At 44.9% G+C, this 21262-nt stretch overlaps 1 protein-coding gene across 5 annotated transcripts in view; it reads right to left on the reverse strand.

Moving 5' to 3' along the window:
- The window catches only part of STYK1 (STY kinase 1), a 53663-nt gene that overhangs the window by 29732 nt on the left and 2669 nt on the right, over nt 1-21262 (reverse strand). The window contains exon 1 of one of the 5 annotated variants that reach the window (XM_008249399.5): nt 13317-13597. The exons of 1 other annotated variant lie outside the window; for it this stretch is intronic. The gene's annotated coding sequence lies outside the window, so the exon portion shown is untranslated. Of the gene's footprint in view, nt 1-5262; nt 5377-13313; nt 13609-21262 lie in introns of those variants that run through there. 3 more of the 5 variants (XM_002722156.6, XM_070049378.2, XM_089304585.1) reach the window with 3 other exon arrangements.

The following is a 21262-nucleotide window of genomic DNA, read 5'->3' on the forward strand; positions in this document are numbered from 1 at the left end:
AATGACAATTATAGAAATATTTTTATTCTTCTTCTTCCATTAGTGTTATTATTCCTGACACTGTAACATCTTCAAATGACCTCTCCTTTTGGGAAAGACCTTCATCCTATGTAATATCAGTATAATAATACAATACCACAGTTAGAACACTCATATTTCCATGTCTCACATAGGAATAAAAGAATCATTTCCTGATGTCTAAGTTTAATATGCCCTTACAGTAAATATGACCTAGCTTCTAGTACAGTTTTTTCACCCTCTGTATGCAGTGTCTGCTTTTTAAAAATATACCTTTTTAACTGTCTTATTCTCTTTTGGTACATTGCTTCACATTTTTTGAATCTAAAATATCATATATGAGGTGACTTCAAAATGTGTGTGGAAGGTAGCATTAAAATTAGTTTATTTAATGAGAAATTCTGGGATACATGCACATAGTTTTTTCAAAAAGTTCATGGAGGGCTGGCTTTGTTGTACAGTGGGTTAAGCTGCCCCTTGTGATGCCATATCCTCTTATTGGAGTACTGGTTCAAGTCCTGGCTGATCCAATTCTGACCCAGCTCCCTGCTAATGTGCCTAGGAAAGCAAAAAGATGATGGCTCAAGTGCAGGGCTTCTACCTTGATGGAGTTCCTGGCTCCTAGCCTTGGCCTGGCCCAGCCTGGCTATTGTGGCCAACTGGGGAGTGAACCAGTGGATAGAGATCTTTTTCTCTGTCTCCTTTTCTCTCTCTGTCATTCTGCCTTTCAAATAAACGTAAGTAAATAAATCTTTTTTAAAAAAAAAAAAGTTCATGGAAATCCATCTTATGAACAAAATTATCCATGGATTTTAATTTTTTGCACCAAAATAAATTTGTCTTCTCATTTCATTTTTCCATGAACTTATGATGTGCCCTTGTACTTATTAAAGTGAATTGGCGGAGCCGGCGCCGTGGCTCAATAGGCTAATCCTCCACCTTGCGGCGCCGGCACACCGGGTTCTAGTCCCGGTTGGGGTGCCGGATTCTGTCCCGGTTGCCCCTCTTCCAGGCCAGCTCTCTGCTATGGCCAGGGAGTGCAGTGGAGGATGGCCCAGGTGCTTGGGCCCTGCACCCCATGGGAGACCAGGAAAAGCACCTGGCTCCTGGCTCCTGCCAGGATCAGCGCGGTGCGCCGGCTGCAGCGGCGGCCATTGGAGGGTGAACCAGCGGCAAAGGAAGACCTTTCTCTCTCTGTCTCTCTCTCTCACTGTCCACTCTGCCTGTCAAAAAAAAAAAAAAAAAAAAAATAAATAAATAAATAAATAAAGTGAATTGGCGGATTCTGGACTTCTTTTCTTAGAATCTATTTGCAAATTTAAACAAGTGCTTCTACTTCAGGAGTTTTATAAAATTCATTGCCTTGGATACATCTCAACCAATTAAATCAGAATCGGACTCTCTGAGAATGGGAATCAGGTTTTGAGATTTTTTAAGGCCCCCAAGGTAATTCCAATGTGCAGCCAATTTTGGCAGCCCTGCCTTAAACCCTGGTTGTCTCCCATACACTCCTAATCAAGAGGAAATTCACCAGGCTCTAATTTAATAGGTAAGATTCAATATTGGCAACCAACATTCTGGTATCTTTCTTTCTTCTCGTCCTGTTTCCTTCCAACTCTCATTGTACAATGCAATTTTGGGCATTTCATCACTCCCCTAGGTTTAAATTCCTAATTTATAAAATAATAGATCACAATCCAGCATAACATAATCAGAGACATTCTAACAGAGCAAATGAGACAAAACAGATGGAAAGCACATTAAAGTTTTAGAACAAAAATTAGAAATCCCAGGTAGGATTATCACACCACCCACACCACTCCCCAACTCTCTTTCCCCATAAACATGCCCACTGCCGTCTCTTCTGAAATAATCTTGCTTCCTGAAGTTAAAGATTTTTTATAATAAATGACTTGGGGGTTTGTTAAGTTGTTAATGCTGCTATTTCAGAGAATTTCTTTTTTTTTCTTTTTTTAAATGTTTTTAATTTTTTATTTTTTTGACAGGCAGAGTGGACAGTGAGAGAGAGAGACAGAGAGAAAGGTCTTCCTTTGCCGTTGGTTCACCCTCCAATGGCTGCCGCCGCTGGCATGCTGCGGCCGGCGCACCGCGCTGATCCGATGGCAAGAGCCAGGTACTTATCCTGGTCTCTCATGGGGTGCAGGGCCCAAGGACTTGGGCCATCCTCCACTGCACTCCCGGGCCACAGCAGAGAGCTGGCCTGGAAGAGGGGCAACCGGGACAGAATCCGGTGCCCTGACTGGGACTAGAACCCGGTGTGCCGGCGCCGCTAGGTGGAGGATTAGCCTAGTGAGCAGCGGCGCCAGCCTATTTCAGAGAATTTCAAGCCAATTCTACCCATTGTTCTATCATTTGGCAACCATTCTCTTCTCTCTCATATTATTACTCCTAATCTTTCAAGAATCACAGATTAATGCATCTAAAGAGAAGTGATATGAGATGAACTTTGGAGAAAAATCTGTGATTGCATGAACTATAAGTAAGGTTAGTTGTGTCCCAGTGTGGTCTCCAGTAAAACGAGGCTCTGGCATTCTTCACTTTGACCTCCACTGCCTTCTGCCCTGAAATTCGTCATGGTTTCCTCACCTAGATTATTTCTTAATAGAAAGTTCTAGGAGAGGGGCTGACGCCATGGCTCGTTTGGTTAATCCTCCGCCTGAGGCACTGGCATCCCATATGGGTGCCAGGTTCTAGTCCCGGTTGCTCCTCTTCCAGTCCAGCTCTCTGCTGTGGCCCAGAATGGCAGTGGAGGATGGCCCAAGTGCTTGGGCCCTGCACCTGCACGGGAGACCAGGAGGAAGCACCTGGCTCCTGGCTTCGGATCGGTGCAACGCCAGCCGTAGCAGCCATTTGGGGAGTGAACCAATGGAAGGAAGACCTTTCTCTCTGTCTCTCTCTCTCTCACTGTCTATAACTCTACCTGTCAAATAAATTAAAAAAAAAAAAAAGTTCTAGGAGAAATGTATGGTGAAATGAAAGACTGTTTCCCTGAAATAGGAAGGAGTCATGACAGCTCAACTGTGACCCTGGCCTGGCAGCTTACTGCGTGACCTCAGCAAACCAATTAACATCTCTTTGTCCAACGTTGTATGTGAATACAATATATAAGGAGCAGTAAAAATAGAAGTCATTGTAGTGAGTTATTGATACCTCATGGGAAATAGTCAAGAAAGCAGAACTACATATAATGAAACAAAGCTATATGAGCATAAGATAGATCTGCAGAAGACAATTCAGAAGTATAAAACCAGAGGAAAGGTAGGCAATAGAGTTTTTCTCCATCCTTTCAAGTAGGGAATTTAATACCTTCTATCACTTCCTCATAATGGGTTTGCTAATGACCCCTCCTGCTTGCCCTCTGTACACAGAAAGAGAGCTACAGCAGAGTCGAGAATTGCAAGTGTACCCCATGAAAATGCAGACAGCAGTGATCGTGAATACTGCTAGGAACACCTGCCACCATCGTGGATTCTTGATTTGTCCTGTGAATGAAACTTGTTGCAGTGGTATTAAACCTTGTAGACTGTGTTAACCTTACACTTTGAAATAAAAGACCAACAAACATCTCAAGTAAAAAAGATATGTCTGTATCAAGAGGAAGAAGATTGTGAGTTTACTGCCTAAATTCCAGAGGAAAGCCACCAAAATGTCTGCCTAATCTTTACGCTGAACAGCAAAGTTACGTTGTTACAGTTCACCATCCCTTGCTTCTCTTTTTAGCTTCCCCTAACATATTTTTGGACCATCTTCCAGGACCCAGGTTTTGTATCTTTGATGTATACCATCTCTTCCTCCTACTACACTAAACCCGGGATGGTTTCACCTATCAAGACAGAACAAAGTTCAGATAAAAAATCAAGTGAAGCTGTTTGCTTCCGACTCCACTTGGCTCTGCTCCTCCTTAACTGACATTTGTGTCCAGCACAATCTCTCTCTCTCTCTCAAAATTTATTCATTCGTAAGTCAGAGTTACACAAAGGAGAGGCAGAGAGAGAGAGAGGTCTTCCATCATGCTAATTCACTCCCTAATTGGCCGCAACAGCCAGGTTGCACCTCTCCGAAACCAGGAGCCAGGAGCTGCTTCCAGGTCTCCCATGTGGGTGCAGGGTTCCAAGGACTTTGGCCATCTTTCACTGTTTTCCCAGGCCATAGCAGAGAGCTGGATCAGAAGTGGAGCAGCTGGGACTCGAACCGGTGCCCATATGGGATGCCAGCACTACCAGCGGCAGCTTTACACACTATGCCACAGCACTGGCTCCCACAAGCTTCTCTCATACTGGCTTTGCTTCCCACTGCTGCATTGTACAGTTTATTGAATACAGTTATACCAGCAAACATTTATGCAGCACTCGCCACATGTTGCCTACTCCTCTAAGCACCTACTGGGGAACGGAGAGGTTAAGTAGTTTGTTCCAGATCACACAGCTGATAAACAGGACAGGATTCCAACCCATGTCATTTGGCTTTAGAGTCCATGTGTACTATACTGTACTGCCTCTCCAGGGTATTCTCAAAAACCAATTTTCTTATAAGATTACAATTCTCTTTGATATTGCTTCTATTTTTTAAATTGAGATACAATTCCAACACCAGAAATGCCACCCTTTTTAGAGTGTACAATCTGGGGTTTTCATTGTGATCACAACAGTAGGTGGCTATCCTCAGTGTCTTGTTCAGAATATCACACTTTCTCTTTATTGCTCCCTTCCCCAAGCCCTTGGCAATCATGAACTGCTTTCTGTCTTTACCGATTAGCCTATTCTGGACATTGCATATAAAATGAATCATGCAACATGTGACCTTTTGTGCCTTGTTTTCTTCACTTAGCAAAATGTTTTCAAGGTTGATCCATGTTGTTGTGTGATCAGTATTCATGCCTTTTTTCAGCTGAATATTGCACCATATGGATATAACAAACTTCATTATCCAGTCCTCAGCTGATGGACATTTGGCTAAGTGTCCACTTTCCCCATTATGAATAGTCAGACCAAAGTTTTAAAATGGTCATTTGTTTTCATTTCTCTTCAGTACATGTGTAAGAGTGTAGCGGCTGATACGGTAACTGTTTAAATTTGAGGAACTGCCAACTATTTTCCAAAGTGAATGTATCATTTTACATTCCCAACAGAGAGAAGGAGAAGGAGGAAGGGAGGGAGGGAGAGAGGGAAAAAGAGAGAGAGAGAGAGATTCCATCTTCCACCCATTGGTTTAGTCCCCAGATACCTGCAACAGCCTGGTCTGGGCCGGGCTGAAGCCAGGAGTCCGGAACTCTATTCTGGTCTCCCACGTGGGTGTCAGGGGCCCAAGTCCTTGAGCCATCTTCTGTTGCCTTCTCGGAACAATAGGAGAAAGCCTGATCAGAAGCACAGCAGCCAAGACTCCAGCTGGCATTCCAATATGAGATGGTAGTGTCGCAAGCAGCAGCTTAACCGGCTGCACCACAATGCCGGCCCCGGGTTCTTTCCTTTCATCCTACTCTTCTCCTAGAACTTTCCATTGAGAAATAATCTATGTGAAGAAGACATGACTAATTTCAGGGCAAAAGGCAGTGGAAGTCAAAGTGAGGATGAATGCCAAGGCCACGTTGTACTGGAGACCACACCTGTGCACATGTTGCACTACTTATAGTTCATTTGACCACAATACTGGCCCCAGGAACTAAGGGTTAAGTGAAAAAATGAGTTGCCTAAGGTCAGAAAAGAAATCAGACAACTAATTCAATTTGAGACCTCCTGATCATGAATCCATTAGATCATCCTTAAGTTAGGAAACACAGGGAGGGAAAGAAAGGGAAACTAAAGCCACTTGTGGTTGCGGGAGCTGCTTGGGTTTCAGGAAGATACGCAAGCACAGAAGGCTGCTCTGTGTCAGAAAAACGAATCCACACACACACACTGGAGATGTAGTAACCACCCCATACCTTCCGTGCCACTCTAGCCACAACTCCTTGCTAAAGAAACAAAAAATAGCAAAAAGAACAATCCTGCCATCATTTCTTAATCTCCTTGACAAACACATTACGAAATACAGCAGGTGCTTCAAAGGGGCCAGGGAATCTTAAATATGTAAGGAAAAGAGTTCTTTGCAGGCAACACCAGCACCAACAAGGAACTCTATCCTCCATAATTTACTGATGGGAAAATGAAGTACAGAGGTGAGATGCCTTCCAGCAGTTAATTAGCCCCAAAGCTGAGACCAGTATTGTGTGTCTTGAGCCTCCATTGAATGCTCTTTCTGCTTCCCACCATATACAATGCTGCCTGGAGATTTGCCTCTTGTAGAGATGAGAATGAGGAAGAAGATCCTGGTTCTTAGAATTCATACTGCCTGTATACTTCAATTTCTTCTGCCCACCGGGACTTTGGTTTGTGTGTGTGCCTGGGTTGGTCTCTGCAGATCGCTGGCCCACACATGCCCAGAGTGGAAGGCTGGAGAACTTCCATTCCCAGGTGTGTTCTTGTTACTTTAAGAACATTTGAATGAATACTCCGCTCTGCTCCTTCTTTTTCTCCTAAAACTGATTCTGATTTATGCTTAGATATCAGCTCCAAGGAACACTAAAGGGCTCAGATATTGAGACCCATGGGAAAAGAACACAGAAGGTAGAAGACAGGGCAGCCCTTTGCTTTCAGACCCAGCAGGCATGATTTATGGAATCCGATTATATATCCAATGGAAAACAGGGTAGACAAGACAGATTTTCAGCCTCTCCTTCACCCCTCCCCTGCTTCCTTTTACCAGATTCAGCCCTATCACTTTCACTACTCGGTCCAACAAGTGCTTTCCTGCTGCTGTAGCCTCTATCTGGCCAGTAGCAACCCTCAGCCCGGGCTCAGGTGGAGAGGCATCACAGAGCACTCGCAAGAGTCCATCAGAATCTTTCCCTGTCTGGGCCAAGCCAGCCCAGCAAGAGGGACTTTGGAGAAATGCATCCTAAGCCCTTTCTTGCTGACAAAACAGGGGGAGGCTTTAACCTACTACGGGTCCTATTAGCTTATAGTTGTCATAAGGGAAAAAGTGCTTGGGGTCAAATTCCCTAAACCTTGAATTATCACCTTTGGGAAATGTTTTTCACCATTTCGTTGGCCAGATAATTAAAATAACACAATGTTGTCTCCTGGAGTTGCCCAATACAACACCCTGCATTTATCCACCATTCAACAGCTGAGTGTACAACCAAATGGAATAATTACACAGCTTTTGTCAGAAAGGCACCTGACTTCAAATGCCAGCATTATTTGTGTATCAGTGAGAGTTTCCTATAACCACAATGTACATTTGAAACACAGTTTTTCCTTTAATCTTTAACACCTATTTCTATGTGTTCTTTTTAAATTTTTAAAATTTATTTATTTTAATTTGAAAAGCAGAGATAAAGACACACACACACACACACAGAGAGAGAGAGAGAGAGAGAGAGAGAGAGAGGATCTTCTAGCCGCTGGATCCCTTAAACTGAAAACAGCTGGAGCTGGGCCAGGCCTAAGCCAGGAGCTGGGAACTCAATCTGAGTGTCCCATGGGAGCGACAGGGAGCCAAGTACTTAAGTACTACTGCCTCCCTGGGTGCGTATTAGCAGGAAGATGGAATCAGGAGCAGAGCCAGGATTGAATACAAGCATTCTAACATGCCACGTGGGCAGCCCAAATAGTGTTTTAGTGCTAGGTCAAATGTCTGCTGCTACAATATGTTCTTATTAGAATTTTAACCTATGCTAAATTTAATTTAGGTCAAAATAGCACCATATTTTTATGTATTCTATTACTGACGATTTAAAAAATCACACTTAAATATATAAAGACATAGCTATTTACCATAGCTGAGGCTATACGATGTTAACAGTTGTAGAAGGAAAAAGTTAGCCGGCGCCGTGGCTCAATAGGCTAATCCTCCACCTTGCGGCGCCGGCACACCGGGTTCTAGTCCCGGTTGGGGCGCCGGATTCTGTCCCGGTTGCCCCTCTTCCAGGCCAGCTCTCTGCTATGGCCAGGGAGTGCAGTGGAGGATGGCCCAGGTGCTTGGGCCCTGCACCCCACGGGAGACCAGGAAAAGCACCTGGCTCCTGGCTCCTGCCAGGATCAGCACGGTGCGCCGGCTGCAGCGGCGGCCATTGGAGGGTGAACCAGCGGCAAAGGAAGACCTTTCTCTCTCTGTCTCTCTCTCTCACTGTCCACTCTGCCTGTCAAAAAAAAAAAAAAACAAAACAAAAAAAAAAACAGTTGTAGAAGGAAAAAGTAAAACAGGTTTTAATTTCATGTAGAACTTTAGCCAGGAATTTAGGAAAAGCATGAAACCTTCATGAGGACAAAAATTGAGGGAGCTTTGGCTATTTTGTTCATTGTTGTATCCCTAGTTCCTAGGCACAGAGTGTCTGGCACATATCAGGATTCAAATGCGTGCTTAATAAGTAGCCAAATTTGCCCATTAAAATAGCACTGGGGAGTGATTAGTTAGGCTAGCCTTAGGACACCCAAGTCCCACAGTGGATGCTTGTGTTTGATTCCTAAACCTGGCTCCCTCCCTACTACAGCTTCAACCTTTGTGGACTGTGTATGGGCGGGGGTGCAGGAGGCAAGGATGGAGGGGAGTAGCAGGTGATGGTTCAAGTAGCTGGGTTCTGTCCCTCACCCCACATAGGAGATCTGGACTGTGATCCTGGCTCCCAGCTTTGGCCCCAACTCAGCCCAGCCACTGCAGACATTTGGAGAGTGAACTGTAGATCAGAACCCTGTGTCCGTCTCTTTGTCTCTTCTCCCTCCCTTCCTCCCTGTCCCTCTGCCTTTCAAATAAATAAATAAAACTGCGAAGTAATTGAGAAGTGCATTTTTCTTAAAAAAAAAAAAAAAGGAAAGAAACTTAACAGCAAGAAAACAAATAACCCAATTTAAAAAATAGACAAAATACCTAAATACATTTTTCCAAAAAACCTACACATAAACAAAAGGTATATGAAAAAATGTGCAATATCACTAATTATCAGAGAAATGGAAATTGAATCCTCCTACCTCTTAAAATGGCTATTACCAAAAAGACAAGAGATAAATATTGGTGAGGATGCAGAATATGCTACATGCTGTTGGTATAAATGAATATAAATTAGCATAGCTGTTATGGAAAACAATACAGAGCTTCCTCAAAAGCTAAAAATAGAATTATCCTATGATCCCATAACCCCGCTTGCTGGGTATATACTAGTATATACAGGGTTTATACTAAAAGGAAAGTAAATCTGTGTGCTCCTATGTTCATTGCTGCATTATTCAGAATAGCCAAGACATGAAATCAACCTCAAGGTCTACCAACAGATAAAAGGATGGACCCCCACCATCCATGTGGGAGGCCCGGAAGAAGCTCCGGGTGTGGTGGAACACGTACACAAAGGAATAGCACTCAGCCTTAAAAAAAGAAAGAAAATCTTGCCATTTGTGAAAATATGTATGAACCTGGCAGACACTGTGCTAAGTGACACAAGCCAGGTGCAGAAACACAAACACCACACGATTCACTTGCATGTGGAGTCTTTAACATATACAAAAACAAAATCCTGAACCTCATCAAATACGATTATTATATGTCGATTAAAGGTATGATTTTAAAAATATCAATAAATATACAGAAACAAATTTAAAGCTAAACTCGTAGAAATAAGGAGTAGAATGGTGGTTACCAGGGACTGGAAATGGTGGGGTTGGGGGGATGTTGGCCAAAGGATACAAAATTTCAATTAGACAGGAGGAACAAGTTGGAAAGATCCATTGTACACTTTGACTTGGCCCACGCAGCCCTGGCTGTTAGGGCCATCTGGGGAGTATAGCAGCAGATGGAAACACTGATTCTCTCTCTCTCTCTCTCTCTCTCTCTCTCTCTCATGTGCTGCCTTTATAAGTATATACATAAATCTTTTTCAAAAATGTGTTTACAATATATTGACTATGGTGAATAACAATTAACTATATATATTCTTAAAATTTCAGAAAATACATTTCAAATGATAGCACCAAAAATAAAACGATAGGTATGTGAGGAAATGCACACATTAATTAATTGAATGTTCCCTTCCCTGATGTACATATATTTCAAAACAAGATGTTGTGTGTGATAAATGTGCATATTTTTAACGATATATTTATTTATTTTTGAAAGAGAAAGAGAGACAGGAGACAGAGAAAGATATCTTCAAATCTGCCAGGTCTCCCCAAACAGCTACAACAGCTGGGACTGATTCCAGGCCAAAGCCAGGAGCCAGGAGCTTCTTCCGGGTCTCCCACACGGATGGTGGGGGTCCAAGCACTTGGGACATCCCCTGCTGCTCTCCCAGGAGCATTAGCAGAGAGCTGGATTGGAAGCAGAGCAGCTGGGATTCAAACAAGCGTTCTGATATCGGATACCCAACATGCTGAGCCCCAAGGCCAGTCCCCATATACTCACTTTTTAATTTGTCATTTACAAAACCAGTTTTGTAAAACACGAATAAGAACGGTCAGAGAACGCTCCTGTGCAGCAGGCAGAGTACCAGCTCCCTGAAGACGACTGTGTCCTCAAATCCGGAACCCAGAATTCCTTTTTACTAGGGTTAAAGTCGCAAAGGGGAGCCAAGGTTGCGCATGGATCAATTTACTGACTTCAAAATCGGAAGAGTATCCTGGATTACTTGGTGACTCCATGGTAATCACAAGGATTCGACGGGGAGGAGGAGGAAGGCAGTGTGGAGGTGTTGGCGTCCCTGGCCATCCCTGGCTTTGCAGACGGAGGAGGTGGCTCTCGAGCCAGGGAAAGCCGGCAGCCTCGGGAAAGTCGAGGCAGGAAGGCTGGTTCTCCTGAGCCTGCAGGAGGAACACAGACCGGCCTGACCTGCCTGCCTGTGCTGACCCGTGACCTCCAGCACGGTAAGAGGAAAATCTGTGCTGTCTGAAGTCACCCAGTCTCAAACAAAACTGAGCGGCAGGACCGCAGAACTCCCGGTGGACTGTGAGGGGGAAATCGACCCAACCACCTCTGAGCATGCGCATGGGGGCTGCGGGGGCCTTCCGCCCAAATTCACTTTGTTGAAGTCTTAAACCGCACTATCTCATAGCATGACCTTTTGGGAGAAGCAGTCTTTACAAAGACCCTCGAGATAAAATGAGGTGGAGTGGGCCCTGATGCAATACAACAGGCATTCTTATAAAAATGGTGGGCATGTGGCGTAAGGGTTAAGACATAGTTTGGGGGGGGGGGGCTGGCGGTGGGGTCTGCAATGCCGGCATCCCATATGGGTGCTGGTTCTGGTCCCAGCTGCTCCACTTCCTATCCAGCTCTCTGCTACAGCCTGGGAAAGCAGTATAAGATGGCCCAAGTCCTTGGGCCCCTGCACTCGCATGGGAGACATGGAAGAAGCTTCTGGCTCCTGGCTTCGGATCAGCACAGTTCTGGCTGTTGCGGCCAATTGGGGAGTGAACCAGCAGATGGAAGACCTCATCTCCCTGCCTCTCCTTCTCTCTCTGTGTAACTCTTTCAAATAAATAATTAAATCATTAAAAAAAAAAAAGACATAGCTTGGGACATCTGTATCCCATAACAGAGTGCCTGGGGTCAAGTCCCGACTGTGCTTCCAATTCCAGCTTCCTGTTGATACCACCCTGGGAGGCAGCAGCGGGCAGTTCAAGTGCCTGGGTCCCTGACACCCACGTTGGAGATCCAGGTTGAGTTCCCAAGGCTGGCTGCTGTGTGGGCATTTGAGAAGTGAATCAGTAAATGGGAGATCTCTCTCTCTGTCCGCACATTTTATTTATTTTTTTTGACAGGCAGAGTGGACAGTGAGAGAGACAGAGAGAAAGGTCTTCCTTTTGCCATTCGTTCACCCTCCAATGGCCGTCACGGCCAGCGTGCTGCGGCCAGCGCATCAAGCTGATCTGAAGCCAGGAGCCAGGTGCTTCTCCTGGTCTCCCATGCGGGTACAGGGCCCAAGGACCTGGGCCATCCTCCACTGCACTCCCGGGCCATAGCAGAGAGCTGGCCTGGAAGAGGGGCAACTAGGACAGAATCCGGCGCCCTGACCGGGACTAGAACCCAGTGTGCCGGCACCTCAAGGCGGAGGATTAGCCTATTGAGCCATGGCGCCGGCCTGTCCGCACATTTTAAATAAATAAATAAGCAAGGGGGAAATTTGAGACAGGCACATATATAGGGAGAGTACCATATAAACATGAAACAAGCCAAGGAACTAGGCCTCCAATGAATCCTTCCCTCATAGTCCTCAGAAGGAAGCCAGTGCTGTCCACCCTTTAGTGTCCGTCTGCAAGCCTTCTGAACCCTGACACTATCATTCCGGCTCCTTAAGCCACCCAGTTCCTAGTCCCTGGTTATGGCAGTCCCTGCCAACTCACTCAGTAACGGAGGCACTGAAGGAAAAATGCATGCTGATCAAGGAAACATATACTTCCTGACGCCTCACCGTTCTCTAGCAGGCTGTGAGTGAAGACCCTGGTGCCCTGAGAGCTCTGGCCAGGCAGCCAGCACCAAGTCCAGGTGCGCTGCAGGTTAGGTGTGCCGCTGCATGAGCCAGTCACTCAACCCTCCACCTCCACAACACTAGGGAGTGGGGAGAAGGGCTGCCCCTGAGTCCAGGAAGCTCAGACAGGCACAGGATCCCATACAGAAGAAAGCAACAGCCGCAGAAATGAAAGGGAAAGAAAGAGACAGAACGGGGATGAGGATGAGGGGTTGACAGCGAACAGGAAGAGGGAGAGAAAAAAGAGTGGATGAAGGAGAAGACAGGGGGTCACTCAACAAGGCACAGCTTGGGCTACTGGACAGTTTCTGAGGGTGTGGATGTTATCTTACTTAAATTTCCCAAGGCCCCTGAGAGGTCACTCTGCCTTATTTATGCTTTACAGGTGAGGAGGTGGGAGCCAGGGACCAGAGCCCAAGCCACCTCCAAATGGCTCCGCCGTCAAGTGACTTCCCCCACTCTCCTTCTTTCCACCTGGCCATCCTGGTGGCCCCTCTCCAGGAATAAGCAGAGACCCCTCCTCACCGCCCCTGTTTCCTGCGGATCTCTCCCTGCTGTGGCAGGGTCAGTCTCTCACCCTAACAACACAGAAGCCCAAACCCACAAGGTACTGTCCTGAAGAAACACAGATGAGCTCACCTGCTGATCATTGTTTGTTCACAAACCAGAGAAACAGCAGATCACAACCGCTCCTCTCCCAGTGTCCCCCGCCCCCACTACAAAGCCCACCCCCAGCAGCACCGTGGCTGACCCTTCCTCCCCACCCCCCAAGCCCCCCACTCACTACCGTGTCTCTCCTCTGGTCCCTCGGGTTTCAGATGGAGCTGGACCGGCCAGTGGGAGAAAAATGACCAGTAGCGCAGAGCAAGGTGTGCCAGCCTCGAGGAAATGCTTACCAGTCCCTCCTTCCCACCTTGGGGTGTGGCCGCCGGCAAAGGATGGAATTTGGACGGGCTCCCCACAAAGGCAGTTGGGCCCTGAGGTTTCGCGGACTCGCCACACACTAACCGGCAGGAAACCTCGGCCGAATTGTAGGAGCTGGACTTGTTGCTGATCTACATACTCACTGCTCGATGGTCAGGTGTACTGGAGAATTCAGTCCCCTTGAAAACGGTCAGGAAAGAGAACGACAGCGCCACCTCACGTCCGATCTCGTTACAGCTCTGCTCATTGGTGTTTGCTAAGAACTAGATTAGACGCTCTGCCGGCTTAGTCGTTTCCAGGGACATTGTCCACTCCCAGCACTGTTGTGAGATTGGGGGTGGGGTACCCATGTGGAAGAGGTGGGAGTAAAACTCCCAGGTAATCAATCATTTTTTTAGTACACAAGGTTACTTCAAAAAATTCACGGTATGTTGGTTTGAAAGAACATATTTCTTTTGGTGCAAAAAAAACTTTAAAACTCACACATACGGCCGGCGCCATGGCTCAATAGGCTAATCCTCCGCCTTTCGGCGCCGGCACACCGGGTTCTAGTCCCGGTCGGGGCGCCGATTCTGTCCCGGTTGCCCCTCTTCCAGGCCAGCTCTCTGCTATGGCCCGGGAGTGTAGTGGAGGATGGCCCAAGTCCTTGGGCCCTGCACCCCATGGGAGACCAGGAGAAGCACCTGGCTCCTGGCTTCGGATCAACGCAATGCGCCGGCTGGCAAAAGGAAGACCGTTCTCTCTGTCTCTGTCTCTCTCACTGTCCACTCTGCCTGTCAAAAAAAAAAAAAAAAAAAAAAAACCACCTCACACATACACTATATACTGGCAAACTCCTCATTCTTCAGCTGACACAAACTTTTCCAGATTCTGCTCTGCTCCGAACTCCTATTATAACCATCCATCGATGGGTGGGCTACTTAGTGGATTCTCTCTTGTGGGATTCTGCACTTCTGAGGAGGGAATGTGGACTTGAAGTCTGGTGGGGTGCACAATGCTGGAATCTGTCCCAAGAGGGGAATCTCTGAAATCATGCGTTATAAGGACAAAGAAAGTGAAAGGATGAAGGCATTGCCCATGAGTAAGAATGGCTTGGAATTCAGTGCTGTGCCCTCATGACTTGCAACTAAGTCCAGGGAGAGGACAACATTCAGAGTGATTCCAAACAACAGCAAGGACAAAACCTGTACCGGACCTTGAGAATACACGATAGCATTGCTCTGGAGTTGTCTCAAAGGGATTTAACACCAAAGTGAGAAGACACACAGTCTTCCAACTCTGCCAAAACAGCCCAATTTCACCACCAGAGGGCAAGCAGAAGCCTTCACTGGAAAATAGCAGCACTGGGTCCTGAGGTTTAGCTGAAAGGCTTGCCCTGGAGCAGAGGATCAGAGCAGCTTGGATGGAGGCTGTGGAGTCAGCAGTAACCTCACTGTGGCAACGCTTGCCCCTAAATGGGGCTTCCCAGGCATTGAGAAAGCAGGCATCACCTGAGGGAATTTATACCACACAAGGAAAATAATGGATTCTACGTAGTTAGGCTTTGGGTTGGGGAAAATTTATGAGGTCTCCTACTACTTTGAGGACCCCCAGGGACAGCCAAAGAAAGAGTCCATTAGGAAAACCAGAGGTTCTGCAACCAGCAAACAGCAGAGATAAAGAAAAATGGGAGATCACTATCAGTGTGACCTCACGGTTACTGGAGGATGGTGTGTCCTAGAAAATGTTGATCCTGGTAAACTTCCATGGATAGGTTGTTCCTTTTTACACTGTATATTAGCTTGCTATTGTTAATATAACAGATTACCATGAACTTGGTAAGCAATGCAAAGTGATCACCATATAGTTCTGTAAACCAAAAGTTCAACAAAGGTCTCCCTGGGCTAAGATCCAGGCATTGGCAGAGTTCTGCTTGTGTTCCTTTCTGAGTTTCTCAGAAAGAAACTGCTTCTTTGCCTTTTCCAAGTTTTAGAAACCTCCAACATTCCTTTTTTTTTTTTTTAACTCTTTCTTCTGTGTCCAAATCCACAAATGGCTGGCACAGTCCTCTCAATCGTGTGTGTTTCTGTGATCCTGCTTCCATCTCTCTCTCCCGTATCTATCTGCTTTTCTATCTATCTATCTATCTATCTATCTATCTATCTATCATCTATCTCATCACAGCTACAAAGGTTTCTCTGCTCCAAAGGGCTCAATCCCACTCTCCTTCTAACCTTTCATATTGCTGCCAGACTGGTTTTTCCAACAAGTAAGCCTTATCATGTAATACCTCCTCCCACTTAAAATCTTTACATCACTACAGAACAAAACCTCTGATGATCGCAAATCTCTACAAATACTCACCTTATTTCTACTTACTGATACTTTCCAGTCATACTAGCTATTCACATTCCCTACTACAACAACAAAACCAAGAAGTACTAAATCCTCTTAACTATAGTATTTGCATACTCTGTTCCAAATGCTTTAATGCCTTTCACCTCCTAATTTACCTACTATTTCCTCCTGGTATTATAGCATTAAGTGTACCTGTCAGAAGCAACTGTTCCTTGAACTTGACTTTGAGTCACTCACCTTCTTCGCACCCAGAGTATTTCTCTGTTCTCCTTGTGAACAGAGGCCACAATTTATCACAACAGGTAGACCTTAGCAAAGTGCTGACACACACTTGTCAAATGATGGAATGTAGATCAGGAAACAAAAAACTCAGTGGAAGTCTCAGAATACTTGGAGATTCATCATCTTGTTTATCCCATAACAGCTTTGTGAAAGGTCAAATATTATAAAAGAGATGCATTTTCTTATTGTACTGTGGGGAAATTGGGATTCAGTGGTTGCAGCTTGTTCATAGTCATACAGAAAGTACCTGTAGCTGTCAAGATCAAGATTTAAATGAAGATCATCTCTTTCCACGTGCAATGCTTTATCAAACCCATGTTGGTAACCCAGTATCTAAAAAATGATACTAAGAATCAAACTATAAAACGCAACTGTGAACTAAAATCTTTAAGAAGTGGGACCAGTGTTATGGTGCAGTGGGTCAAGGCATTGCTGGCATGACAGCAGCAGCCCGTGTGAGAACTGCTTCCAGTCTTGGCTGCTCTACTTCTGAGCTAGCTTGCTGCTAATGCACCTGGGAAAGCAGCAGCAGATGGCCTAGGTACTTGGGCCCATGCCACCCACTTGGGACACCTGGATGGAGTTCAGGCTCCTTGGCCTGACCCAACCTTGGCCGTTGTCACCATTTGGGGAGTGAACCAGCTGATGGAAGATCTCCGGCTCTCCCTCTCTAACTCTGCCTTTCAAATAAATAAATAAATATTTTTAGAGTGTCTAAAAGAAAGAAGTCATTTGCATTTCTCTTAAAAATCTCTAACAAGTGATTAAGAAATGTGTTTAAAAGAGGAAGCCCACCTCTCAGTAAGTAATTGTTTGTGTTATATCCTAACAATGCAGTGAATAGAGCCCAGGGAGAGACCAGAGTTAAATGTGCCACCCACATTCAGCATTACCCAGAGGGACTTGAGCTTTTGTCAGAGGGTGTGAATGTCACCGTTTCTCTGACATCGTGCAGGATACCCAGCACTTCTCTGATGACCATATCTCCTTGGCTTCCTATTATTTTTCAAAAATTCGAACTGTGTTGTTCCCGGAGCAGTGTACTTGCATGTGTTGGCTTGGAACACTAAGTTTCTGCATAGCTCACTCCATCATTTCCTTTAAGTCTCTGCTCAGCTGTTATCTCCTCAGTGAAGCCTTTCCTGAGTCCCCCCCCCCGCCCCCCATCAATTTTGGCACGTTCATCACCCTTACCATTTTTTCCCTTTAGTACTAAGAATCCCCAGATATACTGTACAACTATTTTATTGCTTATTTATCATCATTCTTCCCTAACTCCATAAGGACAGAATCTTGTTTTGTGACATATCCCCAGAACCCAAGACAGTATCTGGCATATGGTAGTCAGTAAATATTTGTGAAATGGATGAATGGATAAATCAGCTATCTATGGGTTAAATTTCCTTCTGGTTTGTCGCTCCCCCTCTTCGTGGAGGAACGACACAGGACCCTGCGCTGTTCTTTTGTCTGCTCGGCCCTCCCCGGGTTTGCTGCTGGTTCTTCCCGGGTTGGCTGCTGTCCCTTCCACCTCCGTGGAAGGGCGGTGCCCCCTGCCACTTTCCCCACTTCCGTGGGGGAGCGGCACACCGCCGGCCGGCTCTCTCGGGGGCTGCTCAGATGTTATTCGGATGTTCCCCCAGATGTTCCTGGTGCATGTTGTCTCTCTCCTCCTTTATAGTCCTCTTCCACCAATCCCAACTCTGCTACCCACGCTGCTCTCCTCCAATCAGGAGCAAGATCAGCTCCTGCAGCTCAGTCAATCAAATTGGCGAGAGGCAGCTGTGTAAAAGTTGTTTACTCCTCTCCCAGCGCCATATTGTGGGAGAGCAGATGCATAGAATAAGTCTTAATTCGAGTAACTTAGTCTAGTCCGAGTTGCTCCCCACACTGGTTTAAGTATGAAGTGTAGTTACACACATTTCTGCAGCAAATACTTCTACTCTTCTTATAGAGACAGAGCACTCACAGCCAGGTGAGTGTCTATCCTAGAACTACAAATCTCAGAACCAGATTAGTGGCCAACTGCACTATGTATAGGACTCTATGGCTGACACATTGTGCTCTACCTCTGTTTTTATTCCAATAGATTTGTCCTTTACCTCATTATCCTGCTAATTTTTCACTTATTTTATCTTTCATATAATACATAACTATATATTATATTACATACATAAAAGCATCTAAACATCTTTCTAGACTAGGGAGGGTAAAAATTCAATACAACCAGGGAATGTTTTAAGGTCAGATTATTATCAGGTCATTTCTTACAAATCCTTTTTGTCAACATAGCACAATCCTTGGTGCACTGAAAGAGTAAACTTTTTGAATGAGCAAAGCTGGAACAGATCCTGTTTCCATCATGGCTGCACTCCCACAAAGTACAAGAAGCACCAGCAGCTGGTTGTTTATGTAGGGTCTTCCTTGTCCTTGCATGAAGAACGTGAAGCAGAGAGAAAAGCACGGATATTCTGTTCAGAAAGACCATGATTGACAACTAGATCCACCTCTTTGCAGTTCATGCTTTCTAATTATGGCCAAGACAGAGCCAGGTTCTTCTCCAGGTTCAATAAGACTCTTTCCCATTACCCTTAGACCCAAATACAAACATGTTAATAGCTCATCCCATGAGTCTCAGCACCAGGGATGTGTGGCTTCTGGTCTGAAGCACACTGGCTCCCTCTTTTCCCCACCTACTGACTTGATGACAGCAGGACCAGCTCCAACCACACAGTAGAGAAAACAGAGTCCTTGTGTGAAGGGGACTGAGTAACCACTGGGAAAGGACACTGCCCAGGGAAAGTCACCCAATCAAGCACAAGGGAACAAACCTATTATATTAAGCCGCTGGAATTTAAGATTGCTGCTTAGAGCAGCTGGGATCGACTACCCTGAGGAATTCAGGATATAATTAATTTTTCATAGCCATTGTTTCCCATTAGGTAAAGGGAAATAGAGTGTGTTGCATTTCAAGAGATAGCATATCTATAGTGTCTGGTACTTACATTGCTTTAGTAGGATATATAAAGAACATCAAAAAGCTCTCGGGCAAATATTCTGGCACAGTGAGTTAAGGTGCTGATTGCAACAGTTGCATCCCATATTGAAGTACCAGTTGGAGTTCTGGCTACTCTGCTTCTGACCTAGCTTCTTACTAATGCACCTGGGAAGGCAGTGGATGGTGGGTCTCTGCCATCCACATGGGAGATATTTGGGCTCCTGACTTTGGCTTGGTCAGCCCTGGCTGCTGTTGGCATTTGGGGAGTTGATCAGTGGATGGATTCTCTCTCTCTCTCTCCCTCTCTCTCTCTCTCTCTATCACTCTGCCTTTCAAATAAACACATTTTTTAAAAGATTTATTTATTTATTTGAAAGTCAGAGTTTTACACACACACACACACACACACAGAGAGAGAGAGAGAGAGAGATCTTCCATCCGATGGTTCACTCCCCATTTGGCCGCAATGGCCGGAGCTGCAAGCTGATCCAAAGCCAAGAGCCAGGAGCTTCTTCCAGGTCTCCCACATGGGTGCAAGGACCCAAGGACTTGGACCAACTTCTACTGCTTTCCTAGGCCATAGGAGAGAGCTGGATTGGAAGTGGAGCAGCCGGATCTTGAATCAGCACTTATATGGGATGCCGGCACTTCAGTCCAGGGCGTTAACTGGCTGCGCCACAGCACTGGTCCCATAAACACATTTTTTTAAGCTGAAAATTTCATGGAGAAATAGAATGCAAAGATAATGTGAGGATGAACATTCGATGCAATGGTTAACTTGCTGCTTGGGACACCCACATCCCATATCTGAATTCATGGGATCCTGTCCTGGCTTTACTCTGGTTCCAGCTTCCTGCTAAAGCACACCCTAGGAGTCACCAAATGATGGCCCCAGCATGATGAGTCTCTGCCAGTTGCATGGGAAATGTAGACTGAGTTCCAGTATCCTAACTTTGGCCTGGCCAGCCCAGGATGCTATGGGTATTTGGGGAATGAACTAGTGTGTGGAAGATCTGTCTGTCTTTCAAGTCAAATGAAAAGAAATAAATAAAAGTTAAAAGTATATATAATATGCATTTCCATGAACACTTTGAAGCTCTTTTGCATGTAAATTGGAAGAAATAAAAAAACACAAAATGGATAAAATGGTATAACCTTAGCAAGTCTTGAAAAGAAAAAGGAGTAAGAATTGAAATAATTTGTCTTATATAGAGGATTACTGTTATCATTTGTCAAAATACTCAAAATAGTTGTCACATTTTAAGTATTATTTATTTTTACTTTAATACAAATTAAAGTCATCTACTTTGCAATCTTTTTTGTTATAAGTACTGGCAGGAGTATGATACCTAGCCAACAGTTTTGGAAAAATGAATACCTACAAGGTAAAAGTGATGTTTACACAATGAATAATAAAAAAAAGGAACATTTCTGAAAGTAACACTTGTCATAAGGTTTGCAGATGGGTTCTCAGAAATGTTACCATTTATTATCTTGTGTTTTTGTTACTGGAGTGATAAATTTGTCACTTATGAATTCTTTCATATCTAAATACTTTTAAAACTTAGAGTTTTCTAACCCCTTCAAGGGGCCGGCATTGTGGCGCAGCGGGCTAAGCCGCTGCCTGCAACGCCGGCATCCCATATGAGTACTGGTTCAAGTCCAGCCTACTCCACATCCTGTCCAGCTCCCTATCAATGCACCAGGAAAGCAGCAGAATATGGCCCTCGTAACTGGGCCCCTGCCACCCACATGGGAGACCCAGATGAGCTTCCTGGCTACTGATTTTGGCCTGATTCAGCCCTGGCTGTTGTGGCCACTTGGGAAGCAAACCAGCAGGTAGAAGATCTCTTTCTCTCTCTCTCTTTCAGTAAATAAATAATTTTAAGAAAAAAAATCTTAAAATGAATAATTTCCATTTATTTTGAAAGCAATTGTTATATAACAACTTCTAACTAGTTTACCGAAACTGTTTTGATACCAGGGCAAATTTCAACAAAATATTTAAGTAATTAGTACATATTTAAGTAATTAATGGGATCAGTTCTACATAATCTCTTCCAAAAAATATAAAATGGGAAAATATTTCCCAGCTCGTTTTATGAAGTCATTACTACCCTGTTGTTAAGACCAGAAAAACATATTACAAAAAGAAAGAAAAGTGTACCAATATCTCCCATGCACAAAAATATAAA

This window comes from Oryctolagus cuniculus, chromosome 9 (assembly GCF_051225735.1).
Source record: "Oryctolagus cuniculus isolate XC-2025 breed Fujian yellow rabbit chromosome 9, ASM5122573v1, whole genome shotgun sequence".
NCBI lineage: Eukaryota > Metazoa > Chordata > Mammalia > Lagomorpha > Leporidae > Oryctolagus > Oryctolagus cuniculus.